Source organism: Phyllobates terribilis, unplaced genomic scaffold (assembly GCF_046119375.1).
Source record: "Phyllobates terribilis strain yellow unplaced genomic scaffold, ASM4611937v1 Scaffold_297__1_contigs__length_2349677, whole genome shotgun sequence".
Lineage (NCBI taxonomy): Eukaryota > Metazoa > Chordata > Amphibia > Anura > Dendrobatidae > Phyllobates > Phyllobates terribilis.
The window spans coordinates 231,391-241,307 of NW_027363057.1; positions in this window are offsets into that span (position 1 = coordinate 231,391).

Sequence of the window (9,917 nt, forward strand, 5' to 3'; positions counted from 1 at the left end):
CAGCAGGGCAGGTGATGATCTCTATCCCAGACGAAGTTCATATGGTTTCAGGCAGGAGTTAAACAAGTTCCGAATAACTCCACAGCAAAGGATCAGACTAGCAAGCAATGGGTCACAGGTTCAAATCCTAACAAAAGGCTGCAAAGTTGTGAGAAATGCTCTTTTCTGTGACCCTGACAAGTATTTATTTATTTTTTTGGGTGGGTAGGGCCCAATTAGAACTTCTGCTATGGGGTCCCATGACTTCTATGTACGTCCCTGTGCTTATCCATACGGCGAGACTCAGGAGGGACGGAGCGCTATTTGCCTCCTAGAGTATAGATTTTCCTAGCATAGTTCGCCGACACCATATACAGAGCCCCTGAGTGCTAGAAGAGCAGAGTACCTCCTCAAGTGACCCCATTTTGGAAATTATACCCCTCTGGGAATTTATTTAAAGATGTAGTCACCTTTTTGACTACATGTGTGTTTTCCAGAAACAAGCAGCATTGGATGTTGCTCAGTGAAAATTGCAAACTTCTGTTGTAGTGATCAGTACGTTGTGGTCCCCAGTATGTTGTAGTCCACAGTACGTTGTAGTGCCCAGCTTGTGCTTCTGGAGACATGCACCCATAAATTAGGCGGGCTGTAATCACTACAGAAATGTCAAACATGTGGACGCTAAATGTGATTTAGGGAGACTGTAAAGCTCAGAAGGGAGAGGCGCATTTGGATTTGGGAGCGCAGAATTTGCTGAATTTCTTTTGGGGGGTGAGGAGCCATTTTACTTTTCCAGAGCCTTTGTGCTACCAGTAACGTGGAAGCCCCTATATTTCCATTGACAGATGACAGACCTGAGTGGGGGCTTTTTTTGTGGATTGATTTGAAGCTTTTGTTAGGAACATTTTACATAACATTTTGAATTACATTTTTCCAGCGCTCTACGCTGAGCACTTGTATCGGCATTTCCATTTAAATTTCCAAGTGACATGATTCAGATGAAACCCCCTAGGGATGCTTTCACCATAATGAGGCAGCAGAGTTACTCTGGACTCCATCTAGCATCTGTTCAGCTTTGTCTTTTTTTTCAGAGGTGCACAAAACTGTGGCCGACGGCACTTTTATGCACGCCTAAAAAGACGGACACCGTGGGATGATAGACCAGATGGCGTCCACAGTGCCTGCATCTGCCTCATTATAGGGAATCTTCCACCCGGGGTTCCGTCTGAATCACCTATTTCAAAGTTTTACATGGAAACCCCAGTGTAAGCGCTCAGCACAGAGCGCAGGATAAATGTGAGTCGAGTCTTACGGAGATCTGCAATATTTGGGAAACCGAATGAACAAATCAACAACAGGTTGATATTTGAGAGCTATACTTTTTTATATTTCTGCCAACACTCATGTGAGGGCTTGTTTTTTGCGGGACAAGTTGACATTTTTATTGGTACCATTATTGTTTTTTTATCAGTTTCTATTCTGATGTTTTTGGGAGGTAGAATGAACAAAAACCAGCAATTCAGGAATTGTTTTTTTTTCTTATGCTGTATTGCTGCTCCACGTGTAGTAAAATTAATAAGGCAGCTTCTTCGGGTCAGTACGATTACAGCGATACCACATTTATATATTTTTTTTATGTTTTGGCGCTTTTACACAATAAAAACTATTTTATAGAAAAAATAATTATTTTTGCATCGCTTTATTCTGAGAGCTATAACTTTTTATTATTTTTCCGCTGATGGAGCTGTATAGCAGCTTGTTTTTTGCAGGACAAGATGACATTTTCAGCGCTACCATTTTTGTTTACATATGATTTCATTTTATTATTACACTTTTTGTTCTGCAGTATGATGATTTTTTGTGCTTAGTTTTTTTTGTTTGTTTTTTTACAGTGTTCACTGAAGGGGTTAACTAATGGAACATTTTTATAGGGTGGGTCATTCCGGACGCAGCGATACCAGATATGTGTACTTTTTCTGTTTGATTTGTATTTTTTCATAAAAATATTTGTTTATATGCACAATAAATATATAGATTTTTTTTATTATTTAAGTTTTAAAAAATTTATTTTTTTCTTTTTACTTAGTCCCCTTATGGGACTTTCACAGCTCTGATCACAGTTTTAAAGCATAGCAATGCAGTAGCAGTACCATGTTTCATTATCATTGCGGAAAAATCCGCAGCACAACCAATTTGGGCCCTATTTCGCGGCGAAATCGCGCCCATTGACTTCCATTGAACCGCATAAAATCCACATGTATACAAGTATACATGCGGATGTTATGCGGTTCAATGCGCAGATGGTACCCGGGATGGGAGAAGAGGAGACTCATCCGACCTGGGTACCAACGTACCTGCAAGTTAAAAAAGAATTATAAAGTGAAAAATAAAAGAAAATATTCATACTCACCCCTCCGTCGGCCCCCGGCGGCGATCTTCTCTCCTTGGCGGCCCGCGGTGTATTGATAGAACCTGCGGTGATGTCATTTAGTCAGCTGATGGTCACGTAACCATCAGCTGACCGCTGACGTCAGCGGTCGCGTGACCATCAGCTGACTAAATTACGTCACTGCAGGTCCTGGCAGTACACCGCGGGCCGCCAAGAAGAGAGGATCGCCACCAGGAGGAGACCGGGGGCCGACGGAGAGGTGAGTATAAGTTTTTTTTTTTCTCTTTTTACTTTTTAATTCTTTACACTAGATGCACGATTTGAAGCAGAAATCTCCTCATAAGTTGGTCACACAATATAAATCCATGCCAGTTGCATGGATTTATATTGTGTGACCAACTTGCCAAGCCCTTTTCCAAGTGATGCTCAAAATCGCTTGGAAAACCGTTTGAAAAAAACGCATGCATAAACGCATGTAAAATCCGCATGCGTTCTTTCTGCCAAGGAGATGCAGAAACGCTGAGGAAATTTCTACTTCAAATCTGCATCGTGGGCACATACATATTGTGAGTCCGTAAAAGTGGTGTAATAGCTCTGACAATATTGTTCACAACAGTGACCTGGGAATCAGAGATGCTTCCATCGGTCTTCCCCATGATGTTCCTATGTCATTTGAGCACTGTTCCCATCGATTTGGGCAATTTTTAGGCCCTCTGCTGATCTCCGATGGGGGGGTGGGGGCGCCGGAAAAATGCTCGAGTTTCCCATAGACTTACATTGGGCTTGTTGCTCGAATCGAGCACCCGAGTATTCCAATTTGCTCGACTTGAGCATTTTAGTACTCGCTCATCACTAATTGCCACCTGTTCACATGGGCCAATAAGTGAACCAAGCTTTTTTTTTTTTTTTTACTATGACATGGGAGATGTTTCTGAATGAAGCCGGGACAACGTCATCCATAACTGTGTGGAGCGGGAAAGCTATAGTGACAGGTGAAGCTACACCTGTACCACGTCAGCAGCACAGAGGAATTATGGGACTTCTATGAGGATCTATTCAGCGTGCGTGAATATTCTGACATTGTAACTGACATATCTGCTATGAATAAAGAAAAAGAAAGAAGGGGGCTGGAGGCAAGGAACCTAGATGGAAGCCCCAAATGACCGGGAGGGGACAGGAGGGTGTAATTTGAACTTAAAAGGATAGGGATTGGATATAGGTTGAAGGGCGGGCATTTGAGGGGGGGGGTAGATAAAGCAGAAAGGGTGGGGTGAGAAACGGTCAGTTCAGAGAAGAAAGCATTGGAACGCGACAGGCCGGACACGAGAGTCGGGGTCTGGAAATCAAGGAAGGTCACAGACGGCAGGAAGGACCAGAGCCAGGATTGACGGAGGATGAGCAGCGGAGACGGCGGCGAGTGCTCAGGTCCCCCCTGGTGACGAGGAGGCCAGGGGCGCGGGCCTTGCGCTGCAGCAGGAGTCGGACGGATCAGAGAGTGGGGAGGATAGAGGTGAATCCAGGTGTCGGCAGGACACAGGAATTTCGGCTGGCAGGGACACAGCACCTGCGCAGCTGGGTGAGTTTGCTTCTATGTCTTGTTTGTCGCCCGCTGGGTCATTACTGTATGAGGGAGTTGATAGGCAGTCGGCGGGGCCCAGCGGGCAAAATATTAGGGGAGGTTGCGGGTCAGATATAATGGGTCTTAGAGACATTTTGTTTAATATGTTGCAATTTTTAGCTAGAATAGATAGTGGGGGGAGTTAATCAGGGTGGATTGGCACCCGCGGCAGCGACGTGGGAGCCTAGTCAACCGGTGTCTTTGCAGGTGGGAAGCGAGATGGGCAGGTTGGGGGTCAGTGCAGATATTATACCTTCTGGGGTATCGGTTTGTGTGCAGACAGAGAAGGACAAGGCGGATAATGTAAGACTGGACGATAGGGCAAAAGGGGAAGTTTATGTGTGCTTTGAGGGGCCGTTGGGGGCACACCTAAACAAAGAGGTAAAGGAAAAAATTTGGCGGGATGAGTACGTAGAGATTTTTTCCCTTCTTCCATTGGAAAAGTTTAACCTGGATAAGGGAAAAAGGGATGAGAGTAGAAAAGAGGAGGAGGAGAAGCGTAGGTGGAGGTTGATTCCTCAGACGTTTGTAAATTGGTTACAGGCTTTCACAATATTGGCTAGTGTTATTGGGGAGAAAGCTCCTGATAATTGCTCAGGCTTATTCTGCTACCTTGATGCTTTCGGGGAGGCCCAGAGGACTTACGGGGGTCAGGCGTGGTTAAGATATGATGAGCAATTTCGGCAGAGAAAAGCAGTCCGACCGGAGATCAGATGGGATCAGAAAGACATTGGGTTGTGGTTGAGGGTTATGGCTCCAGTGAGGTATGGGCAGTCCTTTCACGGGGAACAACAGTAGCGGGAATCAATCAGCGGGACATGGGGGAGGTAGTCAGGGGGCGCAAAACATTAAAAAGGAAGCGGGAACTTGCTGGCAATTTAATGATGGCCAATGCAAGTACGGGAACTCCTGTAAATTCAAGCATGTGTGCTCCCATTGTAATGGAAGTTCACATCGAGCATCAAAATGCTTTAAGAGAGGAAAAGGAAAGCCGTTGGTGGTTACCGGTCAAGGGGGTTACTCCGGTGAGGGTTCACGCGATGGCCCCCTTTCTAAATAGGTATCCGGATCAGTTGAAGGCTAAAGTTATTGAGGATGGGTTTTTGGATGGTTTTAGAATACCAGCTCCTGATCATGTAGTTCCTTTTTCGGTTAAAAATTTAATGTTGGCTCACCGTTATCCAGAGGTGGTTAAGACGAAGTTAGCTAAAGAGGTTGAATTGGGCAGGATGGCGGGACCGTTTCAGGAATTGCCTAGCATCAAGGTGATTATTTCACCGTTAGGAGTTGTGCCCAAGAAAGAGGTGAATAAGTTTTGCTTGATTCAGCATTTGTCATACCCTAAAGGGCTTTCAGTGAATGATGGCATTGCGCAGGAGTTGTGTTCGGTCCAATATACATCTTTTGATGCGGCGGCACAATGGGTACGGAGGTATGGGCCAGGCTCGTTGCTAGCTAAGACTGATATTGAGTCTGCTTTTAGGTTGTTGCCAGTTCACCCGGATAGCATCCCGTTGTTGGGATGTTTTTGGGAAGGGGAGTATTATGTTGATAGATGTTTGCCAATGGGTTGTTCAATTTCGTGTTCTTTGTTTGAAACTTTCAGTAGTTTTTTAGAATGGGTAGTGAAGGACCTGGCTTCTGTGAAGTCGGTCATTCATTATTTGGACGACTTCTTGTTTATAGGTCCCCCGCAATCATTGTTGTGTAGGAATTTGTTAGGTACTATGGAGTGGGTGGCAGAGCATTTTGGCGTACCTTTGGCAGTAGAAAAGACGGAAGGCCCTTGCACAACCCTAAGTTTCCTGGACATTGTAATTGATACTGAAAGGATGGAGTGTCGGTTACCAGATGATAAATTGATTTTGCTTAAACAGGAGGGCGATAGGATCCGGAGATTGCGCAAGGTGACACTGAAAGAGTTACAGTCACTGTTAGGGCGTTTGAATTTTGTGGGCAGGATTATGCCAATGGGAAGAATATTTTGTCGCAGGTTGGCTGGAGCGACAGCAGGAGTGCGGGCTCCGCATCATTTTATTCGCTTAAATAAAGAACACAAGGAGGATCTGAAAGTTTGGAAGTTGTTTCTGCAAAATTATAACGGAAGATCATTAATACAGGAGGAGTTTTTGAACAGTTATGATTGTGAGATATTTACGGATGCTGCAGGAGGTGCTGGTTATGGGGCATACTGGAAAGGACGGCGGAGTGTAGGTGAGTGGCCGAATATGTGGAAAGAGAGGGGTCTTACGCGGAACTTGGCATTTTTGGAGTTGTTTCCTATTGTTGTGGCGGTGAATATTTGGGGGGAGTGTTTTGCCAACAGGAGAATTCGGTTTCACTGCGATAACATGGGAGTGGTATCGGTCATCAACAGTTTGTCGGCCTCGTCGCCGCCTGTGATTAGGTTGCTGAGGGAACTTGTACTTTGTTGTCTTAAGTTGAACGCTTGGATTACAGCAGTCCTTGTGCCAGGTGTAAAAAATTCCATAGCAGATGCCTTGTCTCGTTTTCAGTGGGATCGTTTTCGGGCACTAGCACCAGAGGCAGAGGACGTGGGTCAAGAATGCCCTTCGCGGTTGTGGCAGATGGTTATGGAGGAGCGGGACTGTTAATACAAGAGTCTATCACAAGGCAGACCTGGGCATCATACGAGGCATCGTGGCGAGTATGGCAAAGTTGGATTCGGGAGTGGGGTGGAGTGGAGAGTGAGGTAGATAGAGAGACGGCTGTGTTGTTTCTGCTGGGAAGGGCGGCGGAGAGCGGATGGTCTGTTTCAAAAGTTGGCAAGTTTGTGGCAGGATTAGCATTTGGTTTTAAATTGCTGGGTACGAAGGATGTTACGAAGGCCTTTTTGGTGAAGCAAACTTTGAAGGGCTTTAGGAGAGGAGGTAAAGTGTTGGATAAACGTAGGCCGGTAACCTTTAGTATCTTGGAACGTTTGGGTTTGGTAATGGATAGGATTTGTTGTTCATTTTTTGAGGCCACATTGTTTAGATTGGCTTTTGCATTGGCATTTTTTGGTGCACTGAGGATAGGTGAATTGGTGGCACCAAGCAGGAATAAGGTTGGGGGTTTGTTTGCTGAGGATATGAGCGGTTGAAATGGGGGCATTGAATTTTGGATAAGGCGGGGGAAGACAGATCTATTGGGCAGAGGAAAACGTGTGGTCTTAGGTGAGGTTAAGGGATCTTTGGTTTGTCCTAGGACATGTTTAATGGCTTACTGGCAGGTTTGCTCAGGGAGGAAGGGCCCATTATTGTGTCATGAAAATGGTGAATTTTTATCGCGTTTCCAGTTTATAGCAGTGTTTAAGAAGGGTATTGCTGAGTTGGGCCTTAGCCCTGAGGTATATGGGTCACATTCCTTCAGAATTGGCGCGTCGTCGGAAGCGGATGGTTTGGGGTTAGGCAAGGAAGTGATAAAACGCATTGGGAGATGGAGTTCCGATCGATACCTGTCTTATGTAAGGAATTAGGCATTCGGTCTAATGTAATTATCTTTTGGATTTAAATATTTTTGGTTGTCTTGTTGCAGGTGGAGTCCCGTTGTTAGTGTGGATTATGGGGCACTCTTTTGTCCACTGGGGGGCGCTGCGGGAGGACGTGAGGCCCGACGGTAGGCAATTGGGCTTCAGCCGAGAGCAAGCCGTGGTTCGGTGGTTGGGTTTCCGAGGGATGGTGTGGAGAAGAGTACTGCCAGAGTTCCATAAAGCAGCTCGTTTGGATCGGTCACCGGATATTTTAGTGCTGCACATGGGAGGGAATGATTTGGGGGCTCGACCGGTCAGGGAATTGATGAGGGACATTAAAATTGATCTTTTAAGGCTATGGACATCGTTTCCTGAGGTGTTGACTGTTTGGTCTGAGGTGGTGCCCAGAAAAACATGGATGGAGGCCAGATCATTGAAGGGAATTAATAGGGCACGTATAAAGTTGAACAGAGCCATATCAGCTTTTGTTAACAGGAATGGGGGAGTAAGCGTACGGCATCTTGATCTGGAAGTGGGAGTTGGAGAATTTTGGGCAAAGGATGGCGTGCATTTGAATGATATAGGCATCGATTTATGGGCACTGGCCATACAGGGGGGGATTGAAAGGGCTTTGGTGGTGTTGGGGCGCTCACGAGCCTGAGGTGGTCAGGGCTGTTCGTTTGTGGCGGGGGGGGGGGGTTCGGGTTCTTGGAGTTGGCACGGAAGTGTCGGTAAAAAAGGAGATTATCAAGTTACTGGCATTGGCTTGATTAAGTGGGGTGATCTGGCATTTTGGTTTTGGGGGCTCTGGACGGGGTTTTACCCTGGGAGCTTTTGGTGCCCTTGAGCTGGTGTGGTACGGCTGAGGGTAACATGGTGGTTCAAGTACTGTTTGGTTTATGCCAGATCATTTTTTTTAACTCCAAGAACCCTTACCTTTGTTATTATAATGTTTATATGTTAATATTGTTGTTTGTTAATAAAACGGCCGCTGTGGCCAAATTTATCCAAAGAGAAAATTACAGGTGCAGTGTTTTATTTGGCATGGGTGAAAAGGGGAGGGGGAATGTGAACAATGGAACCCGGGTTGGCCGTACACGGTCAGGAGGTGGAAAGATGGTGCCAGCCTCTGGTAGAAGACTGAAAAAAGGTATCAACAAATACATGTTGAAACCATTGTTAGACTTGGAATAGGTTGATTCTGAATGTTTCCTGTTAATTGATGGTGATGAACACAGACACTCATTGTCTCCTTATTAGTGTTGAGCGAGCACTAAAATGCTCGGGTGCTCGAAGCTCGGGCCGAGCTCGCCATGATACTCGGGTGCTCGACCCGAGCAACGAGCCCAATGTAAGTCTATGGGAGACCCGAGCATTTTTGCCCCGGCAGTCTGTTGAAAGCCTAAAAGGTGCCCAAAACGATAGTGACAGTGCTCAAATGACATGGGGACAGCATGGGCATCACCCCAGGAAGCTTTTCTGCCCCCCAGGTCACTGCTGTCAACAACGTGGTCAGAGGTATTAAGCTACTTTTACGGGCTCACAATAAAACGTTCAAAAACGAAACTGAAACGGTTTTCCTGTGACTGAACACATCCTTTCCAGGGTAAAGACTTGTGTATAAGGTAAAATAAATAACCAAAAACAAAAATACCTCATACACCCGCTCTACTCCATAAACGCGCGGCTCCGCTCCGCACACCTCATACACGCGCGTCTCCGCTCCGCACACCTCGTACACGCGCGGCTCCGCTCCGCACACCTCGTACACGCGCGTCTCCGCTCCGCACACCTCGTACACGCGCGTCTCCGCTCCGCACACCTCGTACACGCGCGTCTCCGCTCCGCACACCTCGTACACGCGCGTCTCCGCTCCGCACACCTCGTACACGCGCGTCTCCGCTCCGCACACCTCGTACACGCGCGTCTCCGCTCCGCACACCTCGTACACGCGCGTCTCCGCTCCGCACACCTCGTACACGCGCGTCTCCGCTCCGCACACCTCGTACACGAGCGTCTCCGCTCCGCACACCTCGTACACGCGCGTCTCCGCTCCGCACACCTCGTACACGCGCGTCTCCGCTCCGCACACCTCGTACACGCGCGTCTCCGCTCCGCACACCTCGTACACGCGCGTCTCCGCTCCGCACACCTCGTACACGCGCGTCTCCGCTCCGCACACCTCGTACACGCGCGTCTCCGCTCCGCACACCTCGTACACGCGCGTCTCCGCTCCGCACACCTCGTACACGCGCGTCTCCGCTCCGCACACCTCGTACACGCGCGTCTCCGCTCCGCACACCTCGTACACGCGCGTCTCCGCTCCGCACACCTCGTACACGCGCGTCTCCGCTCCGCACACCTCGTACACGCGCGTCTCCGCTCCGCACACCTCGTACACGCGCGTCTCCGCTCCGCACACCTCGTACACGCGCGTCTCCGCTCCGCACACCTCGTAC